The 15,597-nt window shown below is 35.1% G+C and overlaps 1 protein-coding gene across 3 annotated transcripts in view; it reads left to right on the top strand.

Moving 5' to 3' along the window:
- Nucleotides 1–15,597, top strand: part of slc6a8 (solute carrier family 6 member 8) — a 203,111-nt gene that overhangs the window by 169,247 nt on the left and 18,267 nt on the right. The window lies entirely within an intron of this gene.

Raw genomic sequence — 15,597 nt, 5'->3', positions numbered from 1 at the left:
GCTAGGTTAAAAATGTGACTTCCATCTCAATTTAAGTAAGACTAAATTCAAATGGCCTTTAGGATATAAGAATATATGGATATAATCTCTGGTAAATACTATTTAATTCCTTAAAGCAGTTTAACATTTAGAGATTCATCCTTAGTTGGCATCTCATTTATAATATTGAGTTTAAAACACAACTTCTCGACAGGTGGAAGGAAAGATACATATTTCTGTTATTTTTAACTCAGTGAGTTTAGTATTTGTTCATTGTTTCATTTCTTCCAACATTTACAGTCTAATGGATGTCTTTTGGACATCATCACTATATTTTTGTTTGGGCTAGTCACAGTTTATGTTCACGTTTTATATATTGAATGAATCATTAAAATGCAACACAGTTTTATTGATTTTTTTTAAGTCACTAACAAGTTTTACCCACCAAATCTACATATACATTTTATCAGAGACTTCAGACGTTAAATGAATGAAAAGACATTTATAATATTGTTATAGGTTTGTGTTGAACTTTCTGTCAGTTTTAACTGCATGTTCTTTCAAAAGTAACACAAGCTTATTTCTCAGAGTTCTTTTTTCTGTGGCTTGTTACATGCTCCTTGACAAAAAGTTCTGCCATTTTGTGTTTATTGCCCATCATGTTAGTTTTTAGCAGTTTGATCTTCTAAAACCATCTCTACCACAGTTTTCACTTTTGATTTCTGAATTTGATGGACAACTCTATTAAATTTGCTTCTGCTTTGTGCAGTAGCTATACAAGCTACAAGCTAGATAAATAACATTTAGATTTAATTCCACCATGTCAGTTCTTCGTCAATCTAACATTTACTGAATTTGCATAATTCAGGACGCGGTACTCACTGAACTGAAGCAATTACAAGCTCAAATTTAGGCTCCCACTATGAATCTCATGTATGTGATGATCTTACCAAAATTGTCAGAGAGACTGAGAAATATCAGCTGTCACCTCCCTAAAGTTCTTGAAAGTGGATGGTTAAAAAACAGTTGACCTGGGCTGGGATGTGCCAAGATCAGCAATTTGTGACATTATGGATCTACAAACTCATCCCCACACTGAAAGTCACACTGCCAATGACCTTCGGGCTGAATATGAGCAACACATTCTGAATATGGCAGGCCCACACAATGGCCTTTACTTGGCACATTCTAGTGGCGTTATGTAGCTGCTATGCATATTTTTCATCTGACTCAAGAGAGCCAGCATGAACCAGAGTCTTAAAATCAGACATATGTGCTTCACTTTTCAGGCCATAAAGCAAGCATGGCAAATGCAAATGGAGAATGGATAAAACAAGAAAAGAAAGATTGAAAGGAAGTCTTCCTTTCATTTCCAGCTTCTTATTTTGATAATCCAGTGACTAGAAGTAAATCAGGAGCTAAATAAATGAGTGAACAGGCCTGTCATGGCCTTTTAACATCATGTGAGTTCCAAAGAATTGATGTTATTGTACTGTACAAAAAGATGGGAGGGACTAAATAGTAGTTGGTTGGGATATGTGGGACTAAACAATACCACACGTAAATGCCTTGGTAACACATATAAAGAAAAAAGACTGAGATTTAGGGCAGGAAAATGGGCATAATTTGTGGAATGATGTCCCAAAGGGGTGGTGTACAGTGGACAGACAAGCATGGGCCAGATGGCATGGAGCATACCACAGTAATTAGGCATCTGAGGATCCAAGTTTGTGTTCTCACTCTAAGGTTAACTGATGTGAGGTTAAATTCAAAATCAATACACCTTTACAAAGGATTACATCAACCTCTTGATGAAAAAGTAAAATACATCAATCATTAATATTAAAATGATGCTTGAATAGCTCAAGATAATGTTTTTTTCCTACAGTTGTTATTTAGTGGACTTCTCAAAATCTTTTAGAATACACATTCTTTCATAACTGCATAAATGTAAAATTTCTGTGTAATTTAATTTGTGTCACTTTTAATTATGTATAGTGTATTTTGACTAACACACTCAGATATGTTTGGATGTTAATCTAGAGAGGTTACATATATTAATTATTTCTTTCCTTATACAGTGGGCCAGATTCAGCTATGTTCCACGTAAATGATATTTTGTCTTTCTCATATGCATATGCTATGCACTCGCAAATCTAACGTAGGAAAGGAGAAGTGCGAGCATGCAGTTTGCAGGTAACAAAGCTAACATCCTATAAATGCTAGACAAACACAACTTTCTTATGTCTGTAGAACAGGAGTAGTAATTTTGCCTTGTTATATGCCAACAAATGGGACTGAAGCAATAGAAACCAGGAAAAGAAAAAAATCACAAAGCAGATGTTGTAGAAATTTTTTGAAATGTCTTCTATTGCCCCTTACATTTCAAATAGAATTCCATCCATTTAATTTTGAGCCCAATTAATCCATTTCGGGGTTGTGGTCTCAGAGCCTGTCCTGGCAGCATTTGACACAAAGTAAAAACCAGCCCTGAATGAGGTGCCAGTCTTAACATTCATATGCATACACTTACTTGCTCATATTGGGTTTGATTCAGAGTCACCACTTAAACTAATGCAGATATCTTGGGGATTGGGAGAAAAATCTGAGGGCCTGGAGAAAATCCCACACACACAAAGAGTGATTTAAACACAGAACTTTGAAGCTGCAAGTCAAAGTGCAAATAAATATATAAAAACCTGCAAAGCAGTGCAATCATCACTCCGCTGTGATCAACATGTTTGTTGTTTTGCCTTATTACTAATTCTATTCTATATGCAACTTATGGTGAACATGAACACAATGAGATGCAGTTGATTTCATCCCTTTCAGTAAATATGAGTTGCTTTATACATGCTACCCTTGTACACGTTGTTAATATCGTTTGTCTTTTTTGGATAATAGGACAAAGATGGTTCTGGCTATCTGTGATGCCTAAATGAAATGTAAATAAATTACGTAAAAGAGATGAAAGGACAGATGTTTGTAAGAAAATACAATGATGTTGGTTTTATTTGTCTGATCTTTTGAAAATATGCAAAAAAAAGCTGTGACATTAGTCTGGAAGCAATTATCTTTATGATAAACTCACTCCTTTTAGTACTTTCATATATCCTTTAACACTTAAAGGCATTGTTTCTTTAAAGCCCATCTATAGTTACCATACCTTGTTGTTTGAATTGTCTTTGTTTTTTGCTTTGTAAAGTACTTTGTAAAGTTGCTCTCAGAAGGTGTTATATTAAATGTTTTTGTTATTTAGAGCCAGGGTGTTTGAAAATTGAAACATGGATTGATAATCAATAGTCAGTTTTAAGTCTATAAAATTAATTACTGTGCATCAGCATTTTCATAAGAAGTAGAATAAATAAAAAATAAAGCACTGGATTACATTTTTTATTTACAAGTTATTATCCGGACATTGAAAAACACAAAAAAGCAAACAGTTCAGTGTATGTAAAATATAATAAAATGAAAGCAATAGTACTCTCAGAATATCTGTTAAATTCTTTAGTATATAAACTCTTGCAAACATAATTCAGAAAAATGTAAAGTGGTGTTTTACATAGGCATTTAACAGCTAAATAACTTTTTTCAATATTAATTAAGTCTTCCTATTTCATTAAGCTACATGGCATTTGTTTAATGTTGTTTGAATATTTCTAGCTTTTGGGTTAACTTTGAACTGACTTTCCAGTCATCATAATATATTGAAAGCCACTTTGAACAAAAGCAACAGTCAAATTAGTTCATTTTTCTGAATGGCAACGGAAGTAATAATAATAATAATAATAATAATAATATGCTGTGGGGTAGCAGTGTTATCTTGCATATGAGTCATCTGGTATAATCTCTGGCTTCTGCTTGCCCTATTATAGAATCTGTACATCTAGAAATGGGATGGATTAGCAGATTATTGAGGATAATGGATAATGACATAGCTGACATTACTGATATATTCAGATGGATTATGGGATGGCACTTTGAGCTAAACATGGGTGCAGTCAGTTGTGGCAGCAGGGCTAACTGTACATTTGTAAATTGTAATTTATATTTCAGAATTAAACCATCTATTTATATTTGCATGGGTTACATGATTTTTTTAAACACTTAAAAATTTTATAAGTAAATTTTGAAATAAATAGAATTGTATCTTCCATTTTGACATGTAGAAACAAACCCCACTGAGATCTGATATGCACAAAGGTCATTTTGTAGCATGTCCTCAAACACTGATAAATTCTCAAAACAACTAAAAAATCATAAAATCATGTAAGAGATAATGCATGATATTGGAGCACTTCCTCGTAAACTTGATTTTTAGCCATGTTAAGAATACAAATAAATGTCTAGGAATGTCCCTGTCAGACCTGAACCTCAGCCTTTCTTACTCTGTCAAAACTCAAGGCTCACTAACCCAAGAGGCTGTTGGCCTCTCAATGTCAGAGCTGAAATGGGCCATGCAGAAAGCAACAGTCTGTCTCGTTCTGTGGGTTCTCTGCAAGTTCAGGTGAAAGTGTTTCTATCAAAGGTTCACTAATCAACTCACAAATGCTTCATGCTTCCACTTGTGACGTCGTTGAGCTAAGATTAGATTGTTTATGGGACAGCAGCTTAAACTTAAAAACAGATGTAATACAGTAGTGTATTTCAAATTTGTATCTTCAATTTAAAATAAAAATCATCACTGTCACTTTTATGAATTAAAAATTCTTGGTTATTTCAGTATTTACTTCAGGGCAAAGCAAATGCAATGCAACAGTGAATATAAATACTGTAGTAATAAAGCAAAAGTGCTTGCTATTTTGTTTCTTGCATTGTTAATCGTTGCAAATTCACACCTCCTTTTTGTTTGAAAACGGTGCACAGTAAATTTTAGGAGCTTCTATTCTTATTTATAGGGAACTTGTAATTATCACAAATTATTATAAAGAAATAAGGTATAAATTGGGAGAAGCTATTGAGAAACAATTTGTTCTCTTTTTTATATTTGTATAATCTATCTAATTACATTATTGCATAACATAATATTAGATTTTATTAATTATGATTTTTTTGCATATGTGTTACTTGTGGTTTGGCAAATTTTTAAAATATGTAGTTTAAAGCATTTTGTCATTAATAAAAGATGAGGAATTATGCATATAAAACTTAGTTTGGTAGTTGTGATTCAGTTGATTAACGGCACGAGTTTAATGATACGTTTTATGTTTATGCATGTATGGTTTATAATGTGTGTGTTTATGAAATCTTAAAATTCTCAGTATGTCAGAAAAAAACAAGTTTCTTGAAAAGAAAAGAGAAAAATATTTAGCCCAGGTTTTGAGTGCATTGATTTAATATACAGTACAATAGAATGTGCAGCACATCATTATAAACAATCTGAATTCATAAGCTACTAATGCTTGTCAACTTTATTTTCAGAATGACCTATTTATGCTTCACAGATGGTTGATTAAAGTGTGGACTGGGTCTTATTAAGATCCACTTTGTTTTATATAAACTTTCACATTGTTCATTAAATAACAATTCATTTTGCATATTTTGTCACCATTTTTCAGATAAAATAAAGATACATTCCATTGTATGCATTTAGTAATAGTTAAAAAAAAAAAAGCTATAACCTGAAGAGCACAATAGGAATGTAGCAGATAGTAGTACCGACTGTGCCATTTTCATGTGTTTCCCATGTTAGTGCAATATTTCTTAGAGAACTGACCAAAAACCTGCTTCAGTTTGTTATTTAATTTGAGACTTAGCACTTCTGCTGTGGTGGTTTATGTCTTGCACCCATTATAGTTGGGATAGGTTCTTGTATTCCATAACCCTGTACAGGTTAAAGAAGCTTTACTTTTCAGACTGATTCTTTACATACGTGAAATGTAATTGTCTTCAGTGTAGCCTCTCCCCAGTGTTTCTTTATTTTTATAATCTGACATCTTGCTCCTGATATTCCTAAATAGTAGAAGCTTTTGTTTTCATCTACTACAGTGAAGAGGTGTTGCATTTATGCCTGAATTTTTTTTTTCTAATATCTTTACTTGCCCCAATTGTTGCTGATAATTTTACAACAGCACAGCTTGTCCTTTTTATAGTTTTTGAGCAGTGTTGTCCTTTATACTAATTTACAACTATGTGTCCGTGAGTTTTTTATCATTAACATTTAGGGTTTCTCATTATACATACACATCCTGTATTTCAGCTGTTTGTAGGTGGGGCATTTAGCATTTTGTACAGAATGATCTTTGTGTGTTCAAGGGAGTTTCTTCGGGGATCTTCATTTTCTTTACACAGTCCAAAGATACCTTCATAGTATAATTGGTGACTCAAAATTGGCCCATTGTTAATGAGCATATGCACATAGGCTTAGGTGTGACTGGCCTGACCCTGTAATGGAAAAGCAGAACAGACAGATGGATGGATGGATGGATGGAACGATGGATGGATCGATGGATGAAGGAATGCTGTTTGCCCCAAAGTGGGAAATAATTTCTATCAAATTTATAATAATCAAAATATTATTGCATTATGTTAGAAATGCCATATTTATCTTGCATGCTTTCAGTGACTTAAATATTTTGATTGTTCCTGCATTATGTATTCTAATGAATGAAAAACATTTTGACAATTGAAACAAGGGTGCATTACATTAAACTTTTACAAATGCAACATTTGAGTATTCAGTATTACTTCAGGAGAATGTGAACCCAAACATTCCCCTTGGTTCCCAGTGGTAAGATATTTGAAGTAATTTCATCTAGTTTCTACTAGTGAGTACAGTAACCACTACTTCAAAGGAAAGGATCAAGCCACCATTTGCTTTTTGGTATGATAATCAAGTACTTCAGGGTTCCATCACATAATACCAGATCGTCTACCCAAGATACACAGATTAGTTCATTTTAATTGAAGTTTTCTTTAATATGAAAAACAACAATTGTAAAAAAAAGCAAACAAAAGTAAAAGTAAGCAATAATGACGTTCCTCCCCCACCCCATCCTCCCCAAATCGCCCTGTAAAAGAGATCCCTTACAGCCAGACAGTTTTAGTAACACTCAGATTAGTCTTGCTCCTACTTAAGTGCTTCTTCTTCCTGACCACAGTGCTGTCCTAAACCAATGCTCCATGGAATCTTTTAAAGGTGAATATTATTTATTATAGCCCTTCCCAAGTGTAACAGGTGTGACAGTGTCAGAAAAAGACTGGTCATTTGATATTGTAAGGATCATTCACATTCACAATAAATCAATGAAGGGATGGGAGTGGGTTGCATTAATAGCTGCTGTCCTGTAAAGAAAGATAATTGTCATTCAAGTGCTTTAAAATTAATTAATCAGTATAGCTAACTTGCTAATTTGTTTTTTTTTAAATGCTGATTTCATCTGTTGTGTGATCTTACGTCCCTGAATATGTTAATGTATACGGTTATTCAATCATAATAAGCTTAAGAAGATGTCATATGAAATGGACATCATTAAAAACCCACTTCTAATGATAAATGAAGGAATTGTATTGGGTTCATTTCTTATATCCATAATTTAGGCAGTGTTAGAACAGTTTTCAATTGAACGTGTCAAATTTTGGAAGAAAAAGATGTATAAAACCTGTAGTTTGAGTACATGCTTCTGTCCTACGACTTTCGCAGCCTGAGCCTACAAGTCCCACAATCCACTGCCATCACGTGGCCGCCTGTGAGTGGGAAAGGGTCGCGCTCTAGTTATGAAGCGTCCCTTCAGGCTACAGGTCAAAGAGCAGCACCTCCACCACCTCCGGTGAGTCAGAAAGTTTTTATGTATCATTAGAACATTATGTAGTGTAGAAATAATTGCAGTAGTGTTAGAAAGAGAGCCTGTCAGACATTATAAAATGTTTGACCCAGTTTGCCATACTTCTTTTGCATTTTTTTGCTTCTTTTACTGAATGAATGATTTGTGCAGATTAAACACTCTTGCAAATGTAAATAACTTTTTACTTGTAAATGTAATTTAAATCAGTGTATTTTAAGACAGATTTAAAAAATATGTATCTAATTTTATATGACGTTTTGTAGAACAGCCTTGTGCATAGATATAAGGGTGTGTGTTTTCTTCAATGAGTAGCATTTCAGCTATCTTTGTCTTTCAAATATTTAGGCAATTCCTGTGTCAGATAATACAGTACAATCTTTAACTGTATTGATCTTTGTAACTATTTTTAACAGTTAAAAGATAATTACTTTAATGTACCATTGTTGTACAGCTTTTACATGTTATATTTAACTTTATTATTTGAATATGTGCATATTTGCATTTCTATATTTTATTATGTTAAAGGGTACAGAGTCATATAAAATAATGTTTATCTATATTTTATTATGTTGAAGGGTACAGAGTCATATAAAATAAAATTTATCAAGGCCTAAACTGTTTCTTTTAAATGTGGGTGATTGACCAAATAAAGAAAACACTGGCACAAATTAGGGAAACAAATGATATTGATGGATGGTGGTTCTATACAGTTTGTGTTCATATGCAGCTAACATTCTATCATGCTTAAGTTTATGTTTATGAAAATGCTGATCAGACTCAGTTGCTCATTATGTTGACTAACATGACCTAAAGAAGAGACCACCACGATCTGGGCTTTTTTACTAAAAGCATAAATGATTCAAGATTTCAGTGGCTAAGGTTCAGCTATGAACCAGATATTAAACACTTCTGTGATATTTGTGCCTTGATTCAAGGTGCAAGAAAGTGCAGACAGACATGAGTCATTTGACTGCAAGTGTCAATTTAAGATGGAAGCAGGAACATTCATCAACTTGCTGGGATCACCTCAGAAAGGTATACCTTGATGATGTTGCAATGCACAAATCAGTTTCTGAACCTAAAATGTACTTTGGCAAATGGGTACAAAGGTTATAAGCAGTAGAAAGAGGCCATCGCATCCGATGAGAAATCCTTTAACTTGCTGGCGAGTGACATAAGGTACACACCAAAAGATGTACTTTTTTAGGGGCAGAATAAATGCCAAAAAAGGAATTTTATATGATCAGATTCTTTCTACAGTGAGGCAATTCATTTTGCTTTTTGTTGAATATTCTTGGATAACATCATCCAAACAAGACCAGTGAGTGATGTAAAGAGCGTAAGAAAGCAATGAACCATAAACCTGTTATCAGGTTTTAACACAACTAAGTAATTATGAGAAATTCTTAGGTGTTTGTTACAGAGTTTTCCATAGTACTCATCAAGACACCAAATTATTTTTACATTTCCAATGAAACAGTGTCACATCAATTTAATACAGTTCCAGACACCTGGAAAATATGAACTTGGAACTCTGAACCCATTTGTGTGGCTTCAAGCTTCAAACTCTGTATTCTAGACAATTCTATAGGTGTTTCCTTAATTGTGTCACTTGTCTACAGTATTGTATATGGGTGTGAGTGAAATGTTGGCAAACAGCATAGAGATCATTTAAAATATAGTTGTCTTTTTTAGTGAGTACAGGAATTTTCTTGTGTGTCTTTAACTTAAAGTTATTGTGCTTCCTATTGATTCAACATTCCAGTGAGTTTTACCCTTTAATGCATTTGTTGAATAGCCAGGCATATGTGGACATACATGGGTGAAGAAGAAACTTAGGGGTTCACTTTAATACAACCTCATAATGCTGTTACCTGTGAGGTTAGTGAAAGGGATTGTTAATAGTCTACTGAGAGTGAATTAGCTGAGTTTTGTTTTGCATACAGTGTTGCAAAATTAATGCAAAAACTTCCTTTGAAACATGAATGTATTTTTAAAATGTTAAAATTAAACTGAATAACCACAAAAACAGACATCTGTATATGATAAACAGCAATGTCTGCCTTAAATGGAAAATAAAGGTAATTAAGAAAGGGAAGGGAAAACAAAGACCTCTAAAGTCTTCTATCTATCATTTTGAAATGAAAGTTATAAAAACTACTGAAGTCAATGCAAAGTCGGGAAGAGCCAGAAGAATGCCTGATCAGATGCTCACAAACTGATCCATATGTAAATTAAGGACCTCTATATCACTGAAGAAAGAAGTAGAAAGGTTCAGCTCATTCTGAAGTGATCCACTGTACAGCTTTTGCAAAAATGGTCTGCACTGAAGAGTTGCCAGAGTGAAATATTTTTATACCTCATTATTAAACGTCAGTTTCAAAAGTATACAAAACAATACTTACATGAGCCAGAAACATCTGAAATACAGTGGTGTTGGGAGAAGAATTGTCAACTGATCTATGAAAAAGATAGAGATTTGGAGAAAACAATGCAAAGCATTTAAAGGAACAAATTTAGGATGAGGAGGGGGTTTGATCTTTTACAACCTGAGATGTGTGGCAACATGTATCATAGAGGGCTGGTTCAGCAAAGAAGTGATTTGAATAAATATCAAGAAAACCTGGAAACTACTTTCCCAGGATTTGTGAAGAATTTGAAGCTGACAAATAGATATTTCAGAAAGATAACGATGAAAACCAATACAAAGCTACCTCAAAATCAACAATGAAGTTCTTATGCAAGATGAAAGTTTTATAATGAACTTCACAGGCATGAACATTATTGAATTGTTTGTGGGGTGATTGGAAACATGCTGTGCATACAAGAAGATTTTTAATTTTTCATTTAGAAGAGTTCTCAAACCAAGACTGGTTAACAGTAAGAAACATTTGGCAGCTAGGATTTATGGCTAATAAGTTGTTACAAAATTCTGAATTACAGGGTACCCTGACTTTTGCACATCTCACAATCACTGTATTATTTTAGTGTGTTACATTCAACACATAAATAATAATTGTGCATTAAAAATATTGTAATATTTCATATTAAGATGTATACCTTGCAGAGATCTTAGCAATTTCTCTTTTGTTAGAGGTTTGATGGGAAGTACAATCTGTATGTGTAGAACTGTGTATTATTATTACTGTCAATTATGTAATTCTCAAATAGTTTCATTTCAGAATCATGCAACAGATTAAGTGCCATTATTACTATTAAGATTCAAAATGTGTTGTCTTTGCAAAAATCTAATTTAGGAATGCACCTCAGGCAAGTGCAGGACCTCAAAGCCTCAAAGCATTGTGGCTAAAGCAGGAGACACTGCGTCAATGGTGGTTTGGCTATGGGTTTCTTCCAGCCCTTCCATTAATTTGTAACACCCACTCAGCTGTAACATTGCCTTAGTATAGTATCTTCAGTGTCGTATGTAATACTGTTTTGTAATTTGGACCATGTCAAAATACCATTGGCTGCATTCAGCAGCTCCCTTCCACTTGTCTTTCTTAGCCTGCATTTTCATAATGTAATCAAAAAATAATAAAAGACATGGAATGTTTCTGCAATAGTACATGGCATTGTTTTTTCCTATCCTCTCTCTGTTTCAGATCGCCTTCCTTAAATATATGCACGTTGCCAAACCTGCTTAATCAAATGCAGAATCATGGGGGCCAGCACCAGCTCACCAATCAGTCTGAACCACACATCATGCTGGGTAATATTCTTAACGGGGTAGGCACACAATTACACCAACAGAAAATTACATTTCATGTATTCTTTGCTTACACATCTTATTATAGGATGCATTTTACATTTAAATGTTTTTGTAAGATTTCCAGTAACAGTTAGCATACTGGATTTTTTAGAACCTGTCCTGCAAGGCAAATTTCATGTAGTATATCAACTTGTCTCTTGCCAAGTCCTATTTTGATGCTTCTAGCTCTGGAGGGAAAGTAGTGGACTTTTGAATAATACGTCACAAGGCACAAAATCTAAAGCTTATAACATGCAAAAACAAGGAGAACCCTCTCTTTGTTTTTGTAAGTGTATATAGTATGTACAGTAGTGGCCAAAAGTTTTGGCAGTGACACAAATGTTGTGTTTTTCAAAATTTGCAGCTTCAGTTTTTGTTGTGGCAATTCACGTTGTTTTTATATTATTGTGCAGAGTGATCAGATGCATATTAATTCATTGCAAAGAGCTTTATTAGCGTAAAAAGTTAATTCAAAAACCCATTTTCACCTATTTTGTCCCTGGCTTAAAATGATCAGTTAACAATGTCCAGCAAGCACCAGGACCATCTCCTGAGGAGTCAGCTACAGAATCGTATTGCCACCAGTGCAGAGCTTGCTCAGTATTGGCAGCAGGTGGGTGTGAGTGCATCTGCACTTACAGTGAGGCAAAGTCATTTGGACAACAGCCTTGAGTCAAGAAGGGCAGCAAAGAAGCCACTTCTTTACAAGAAAACATCAAGGACAGACTGACATTCTGCAGGACGTACAAGAATCGGACATCAGAAAACTGGTGAAATGTAACTTTTTTGGATGAATCCTCCATCCAACTGTTTGGGATATCTGGGAAATCAGTTGCCCGGAGAAGGAAAAGGTGAACGCAACCATAGCATTCTGAGACAATCCATGTGTGAGGTTGCTTCTCATCCAAGGGAGTGGGCCCACTCACAATTCTGCCCAAGAACACTGCCATAAATAAAGAATGGTATCAAAAAGTCCTTCAAGAGCAACTTCTCCCAACAATCCAGGCGCAATTTGATGATGATCTGTGTATTTTCCAGCATGATGGACCAGCATTTCACAAGGCAAAAGTGATAACGAAGTGGCTCGGAGTTCATAACATTGAAAGTTTGGACCCGTGGCCAGGAAACTCCCCAGATCTTAATTCCATTGAGAACCTGTGGTCAATTCTCAAAAAGCGGGTGGACAAGTATAAGCCCACAATGTGTGACCAACTCCAAGCACTAAAAAGGCAGGAATGGATCACCATCAGTCAGGATTTGGCCCAGAAGCTGATATCCACCAGCATGCCAGAGTGAATTGCAGAAGTTAAGAAGAGGAAGGGTCAGCATTGTAAATTATATTAAACTAGCCAACCTACGGCGTACCATACGCCGCATAATGAGGCCGGTTTTTTAATGATTTTTAAGCACAGGGAGAAAATTAACATTTTAAAAATCGGTAATGTAATAAATCAGCAAGAAAAGCAACATTGTAACAATGCACGGAGCGAACCAACACACAATCGTCTGTGAATGAAAACTGGCGGACCGCCATCGCTCATGTGCCCACCTCCAACTCGTCACTTGAGTCGTTGTCGTCTTTGCACAGTCCAGATGCACCTGTGACTCACGTAGACTTTCCGTGTTCCTGCAGGAGCATCTACGAAGACGCATGTTTGTCGCGGATGCGAATTGCTGTATGTAGCGTGTAAAACAGTTTGCTATGGTGCACGCGGTCATGCGTCATAACCAAAAACTTGATTTTTAAAGACTTCTTACTTCATTGTGTTTTAACCTCAGTTGTAAATGATTGTTTTAAGGATCCCATGAGATACCCCTCGCAAACCGTTTTACACGCTGCATATGGCGATTCACCTCCGCCTCTATGAACAGTCAACATGGCTCGGAGGTGCCAGGAGTTGGTGGGCGTGGCTCCTTCCTGCGTGCGCCATAGGTGTCTTACTTGTCCAATTGTATCCGGCTGCTCAGTGAATCCATGCCCATTCCGGCGTGCTTTCCATGGTTGTCTTGCCTTAGTGAATTATATATATATAGATATTACTAAAATGTGAAATTATTCCAAGTACAATAGACAGTTAATGCAGATTTTATTTTCCATATATGAGAAAACATTGTATTTCTATTTTTGGAGGAGTAAAAAAACACTACATAGGCAATAGTGAGCAAGGAGTCTGAATTATAAGAAGTTGTGTGGAAATGAGCATGAAATTATAAGAACTTTAAAAAAATGTTTATAGGCCATTTTTCCCTTTATAAATTGCAATCATTTTGTAAACGTGCATACATAAACTCATTTTGGTTGAAACTTGAAATAACCCTAATACATATGCAGTCATGATGCTGCAGATCTTCATTAGCGGATTAGAGCTGCCTCCCACATGTAGCATCTAGCCATCACATACAGCACAATCGGCAAGTCATCTGACAACTCCACCTTACCTCAGAATAAAAGAGTTTGCTGAACCAGGCCACCAAGCCACAATGTTTGTCACTCTTATCTTGGCATCACAGATGATTTGTATGTTAACGGGATGTAACTGCTTACGGTTAACAGAGGCAGTGTCATTCTTACAGAATGCCCTTATTGCATTATGATTGCAGTGAAGTGCTCATAAAACCGGACAGTGCTGCAAATTGCCTTTCTATGTCAACCTGTACACCTACACCATGTACAGTATAGCACCTCATCAGTCAGTTTATGGCTTCCAGCACAGCAGAGATATTCGGCCAGTTTCCGCTGGTAGGTGCATGTGGCCATAAATCCAGCCACTGTTAAAACCTGCATATGAAAAGGTATAGCCTGATTTTATCCCATCTGCCTTTTTAATGCTGGGCCCAATTCAGCTCACAGTTCCAAGAGAATGGCCTAAATTTTGGGGGCCTAAATCCGCTCATAAGCCAGTTTACATCTTGGGCAAAAAAATCCTTGAAAGCACATTCTCTTCATACATAACCATATATTATTCAAGCTACACCAAACAAGCCGTATTGGGTCAAAGCATAGGATATGAATAGGCTATAGGGCATGATATTTATATCTCTCAGTTTGCATGGAGTGAATCACACCTGGGTTTTCACTTAATGCAATTATTGACAATAATTGAATGTGTTGGTTTTTCCATTCGTGAGAAGTGACAATAGGTAGCCTATATAAACTGTAAAAAAAATCATATTTATTACTTTTTAAGGTTTAATACATTTGTCACATCGATGTACATTATACCAACGGATTGGTGATATGAATTATTATACGCATGAGTCATCATTTAGGTGGTTTGGTTGTATTTCCCTGCTTGATCACAGGTGTCATAAGTTCCTAATTTCTCTGAAGTAATACATAAGAATGGGTCAGAGTTGCTATAAGTTTACGCAAGTTTTCTTTTATAAATTACTGTGTTTGCAGGTAAAGCTGCATATGCACATTTGAGCCTCTTTCTGTGTGTGTACAAGTTTTATAAATTTGACCCAGGAATTTTCAGTGATAGAAAACTATTTCCTTATGTTTTTTTTTGTTTTGTTTAGGAACTCTGTCCATTACAGATTTGTTGTTAAAGTTTGTAAACATTACACTGCAATCTTTATATTATGGCTGCCATGGTGTCATATGTTGCATGATGTGCATCACACTCCTAACAATCCACACAACATCATTTATTGTATCACCCATAAAAATTACTAGATAACATGTAGACAAGCAAAAGTACAAAATGCTAATTTGATGATGCCATCAAAGCAATGATAAAAATATATAAATGATAAAAATATTTTAACAACATTCAAGAATCAAATGGAAACAATGCAAATGTATTCCTGACACCGCTGTGTTCAGCAATAGCCTCAGTTTGTTTGTCCATGAAATGCAAAAGCAGAACCCCTTTTTCTTTCTCTCACAATTACACCCATGATAAGTATCATATCCTGCTATGCACAACAAAAGACCAGATAATGCATATATGCTCTGAAAGATTAAACTGTGTTTCAATGCTAAAAGATAACTTTTCAACAGCTGGTTAATTTCTGGAATCAGAAGGACAAACAGATCCATAAGAAATCATTGCTATTTTAGTCATTCAACATATATTA

Source organism: Polypterus senegalus, chromosome 13, assembly GCF_016835505.1.
Source record: "Polypterus senegalus isolate Bchr_013 chromosome 13, ASM1683550v1, whole genome shotgun sequence".
In the NCBI taxonomy this organism is placed as follows: domain Eukaryota; kingdom Metazoa; phylum Chordata; class Cladistia; order Polypteriformes; family Polypteridae; genus Polypterus; species Polypterus senegalus.
This window is presented reverse-complemented; position numbering and strand designations above follow the sequence as displayed.